This window comes from Arachis ipaensis, chromosome B8 (genome assembly GCF_059453495.1).
Source record: "Arachis ipaensis isolate K30076 ecotype BB chromosome B8, ASM5945349v1, whole genome shotgun sequence".
In the NCBI taxonomy this organism is placed as follows: Eukaryota; Viridiplantae; Streptophyta; class Magnoliopsida; order Fabales; family Fabaceae; genus Arachis; species Arachis ipaensis.
The window spans coordinates 52549300-52553571 of NC_142443.1; the positions used below are offsets into that span (position 1 = coordinate 52549300).

The following is a 4272-nucleotide window of genomic DNA, read 5'->3' on the forward strand; positions in this document are numbered from 1 at the left end:
TCAATTTCAAGAACTCCCTTCCTCTGAGGCGTCCCATTACTCACAGGATTCCTTTCAGAAGTGTACATGAACTGGTTATTTGCAACTATGTCAATGAGTTCCTGAGCTTCTACATGCATTTTCTTTAGGTGAATGGATCCACCTGTAGAATGGTCCAATGACATCTTTGATAATTCAGACAGACCATCATAGAATATATCCAGGATGGTCCATTCTAAAAGCATGTCAGAAGAACACTTTTTGGTCAGTTGCTTGTATCTCTCCTAAGCTTCATAGAGGGATTCACCTTCTTTCTGTTTGAAGCTTTGAACATCCACTCTAAGTTTGCTAAGCTTTTGAGGAAGAAAGAACTTGGCTAAGAAAGCCGTGACCAGCTTATCCCAAGAGTTCAGGCTATCTTTAGATTGAAAGTCCAACTATATTCTAGCTCTGTCTCTTACAGCAAACGGGAAAAGCATAAGCCTGTAGACCTCGGAATCAACCCCATTGGTCTTAACAGTATCACAGATTTGCAAGAATTCAGTTAAGAAGTGAAAAGAATCTTCTGATAGAAGTCCATGAAACTTGCAATTCTGTTGCATCAGAGAAACTAATTGAGGCTTTAGCTTAAAATTGTTTGCTCCAATGGCAGGGATTGAGATGCTTCTTCCATGTAAGTTGGAATTTGGTGCAGTAAAGTCACCAAGCATCTTCCTTGCATTGTTGTTGGTTTCGGCCATGTCTCCTTCTTTTTCGAAAATTTCTGTCAGATTTTCTCCAGAGAGTTGTGCTTTAGCTTCCCTTAGCTTCCTCTTCAAAGTCCTTTCAGGTTCAGGATCAGCTTTAACAAGAATGTTCTTATCCTTGTTCCTGCTCATATGAAAAAGAAGAGAACAGAAAAGAAAATATGGAATCCTCTATGTCACAGTATAGAGATTCATTATATGAGTATAGGAAGAGAAGAATGGAGGAAGGAAAAGATAAGAATTCGAACACAAAGGAGAAAAGTAGGTTCGAATTTTTGAGTGAAAGAGGGGTGTTAGTAGATAAATAAATAAATAGAAGGAGATGAGAGGGAGAGGAATTCGAAAATTAAATAAAATAAAATATAAATATTTTTGTTTTATTTTAAATATTAGTTATAATTCGAAAATTTAAAAAGAAAAATAAAATTAAATCAAATTAAAATTTAAAACAAATAGTTAATTAAAAAGGAATTTTGAAAAAGAGGGGAGGGGTTTTCGAAAATTAGAGAGGGAAAATTAGTTAGGTGGTTTAGAAAAAGATATGATTGAAATAGAAAAATTTTAAAATAATAAAAAAGAAAAATAATTTAAGTAGTTAATTGAAAAATATTTGAAATTAAGTTTTGAAAAAGATATGGTTGAAAGATATGATTGAAAATTTAATTTGAAGAAGATTTGAAAAGGAAATTAAAAAGATTTGATTTTTGAAATTAAAGTTGATTACTTGACTAACAAGAAACTTAAAAGATATGATTTTAAAATTTAAAGATTGAACCTTTCTTAATAGGCAAGTAACAAACTTAAAATTTTGAATCAATCACATTAATTGTTAGCATTAATTTCGAAAATATGAAATGGAAATAAGAAAAAGATTTTGAAAATAAATTTTGAAAATTTCGAAATTATGAAAGAAAAAATGAAAAAGATTTGATTTTTGAAAAAGATTTGAAAAAGATAGAATTTTTAAATTGAAAATTTGATTTGACTCATAAGAAACAACTAAATTTTGAAAATTTTTTTTGAAAAAGTCAACTCAAATATTCGAAATTTATGAGAAGAATAAGAGAAAGATATTTTTTCGATTTTTTAAATTTTTAATGAAGAAAGAGAAAAATATTAAAAAGACTTAAAACATGAAAATTATGAATCAAAACACACAATGCATGCAAGAACACTTTGAATGTCAAGATGAACATCAAGAACACTTTGAATGTCAAGATGAACACCAAGAACTTATTTTTGAAAATTTTTAAGAAAGAAAAACATGCAAGACACCAAACTTGGAAATTTTCAATGTTTAGATACTAACAAATTGAAAATGCATATGAAAAACAAGAAAAGACACAAAACATGAAAATGCAAAGATCAAATAAGGAAAATCATCAAGAGCAACTTGAAGATCATGAAGAACATCATGCATGAGTTTTCGAAAATTTAAAGAAAAGTTACAAAGATGAAATTGACACCAAACTTACAATTTGACACTAGACTCAAACAAGAAACACAAATTTATTTTTGGTTTTATGATTTTATTAACTTTTTTTTGTATTTTTCAAAAATTAATTGGAAAAATAAAGATAAGGATTTCAAAATTTCTAATGAGAATTCCAGGAATCATGCAATGTTAGTCTAAAACTCCGGTCCAGGAATTAGACATGGCTTACTAGCCAGCCAAGCTTTCAGTGAAAGCTCCGGTCCAAAATACTAGACATGGCCAATGGCCAACCAAGCTTCAGCATACATAGTTCAAGCATGTGAAGAGGAAGCCTCAGTCCAAAAGAATTTAGACATGGCTTTACAGCCAGCCAGGCTTCAACATGTTATCTTAAAACTCTAGAATTCATTCTTAAAAATTCTAAAGCCATAGAATAATTTATTTTATATATTTTTTTTTGTTTTTGTTTTTGTTTTTATTTTTGAAAATTTTTTCGAACATAAAAATAATAAAAATAAAAAGCTTAAAATTAAAATAAAATTACCTAATCTGAGCATCAAAATGAACCGTCAGTTGTCCAAACTCGAACAATCCCCGGCAACAGCGCCAAAAACTTGGTGCACGAAATCGTGATCGTTCATTCCTTGGTAACGGTGCCAAAAACTTAATACGCACGTTCATAATCTTAGTTCTTTGTCACAACTTCGCACAACTAACTAGCAAGTGCACTGGGTCGTCCAAGTAATGAACCTTACGTGAGTAAGGGTCGATCCCACGGAGATTGTCGGCTTGAAGCAAGCTATGGTCACCTTGTAAATCTCAATCAGGCGGATTCAATTGGTTATGGAGAATTAATAATTAAAATATAAACAAAACGTAAAATAAAGATAGAGATACTTATGTAATTCATTGGTGAGAATTTCAGATAAGCGTAAAGAGATGCTTAGTTCCTTCTGAATCTCTGCTTTCCTATTGCCTTCATCCAATCCTTCATACTCCTTTCCATGGCAAGCTGTATGTTGGGCATCACCGTTGTCAATGGCTATATCCCGTCCTCTTAGTGAAAATGGTCCAAATGCGCTATCACCGCACGGCTAATCATCTGTTGGTTCTCGATCATATTGGAATAGGATTCAGTAATCCTTTTGCGTCTGTCACTACGCCCAGCACTCGCGAGTTTGAAGCTCGTCACAGCCATCCCTTCCCAGATCCTACTCGGAATACCACAGACAAGGTTTAGACTTTCTGGATCTCAAGAATGGCCACCAATAATTCTAGCCTATACCACGAAGACTCTGATCTCACGATCAGGAGGCTAAGAGATATGCATTCAAGCTTGTTTGCATGTAGAACGGAAGTGTTTGTCAGGCACACGTTCATAAGTGAGAATGATGATGAGCGTCACATAATCATCACATTCATTATGTTCTTGTGTGCGAATAAATATCTTAGAGAAGAAATAGGCTTGAATTGAATAGAAAAACAATAGTACTTTGCATTAATTCATGGTGTGTAGAAACTCTACCGTTGAAACTCTCCATACCTTAATCTATGGTGTGTAGAAACTCTACCGTTGAAAATACATAAGAACAAGGTCCAGGCATGGCCAAATGGCCAGCCCCCTAAACGTGATCTCAGAACATAAAATTATTCAAAAGATTCGAAGATGTAAATACAATAGTAAAAAGTCCTATTTATACTAAACTAGTTACTAGGGTTTACAGAGATAGGTAAATGATGTAGAAATCCACTTCTGGGCCCACTTGGTGTGTGCTTGGGCTGAACATTGAGCTTTCATGTGTAGAGACTCTTTTTGGAGTTAAACGACAGGTTGTAGCCTGTTTCTGGCGTTTAACTTTGATTTGCAACCTGTTTCTGGTGTTTAACTCCAGAAAAGGGCAGAGAGCTGGCGTTGAACGCCAGTTTGCGTCATCTAAACTCGGAAAAAATATGGACTATTATATATTGCTGGAAAGCCCTAGATGTCTACTTTCCAACGCAATTAAGAGCATGCCATTTGGACTCCTGTATCTCCAGAAAATCCACTTTGAGTGCAGGGAGGTCAGAATCCAACAACATCTGCAGTCCTTCTTCAACCTCTGAATTTGATTT

At 33.7% G+C, this 4272-nt stretch overlaps 1 non-coding gene across 1 annotated transcript; it reads left to right on the top strand.

Annotated features, from left to right (window-relative positions):
- The first annotated feature begins 218 nt into the window (after positions 1-218).
- LOC148548094 (small nucleolar RNA R71) lies at positions 219-326 on the top strand. Its single transcript, XR_015898064.1, has one exon. It is a non-coding gene; the product is annotated as a small nucleolar RNA R71 (small nucleolar RNA).
- The last annotated feature ends 3946 nt before the right edge of the window (positions 327-4272 follow it).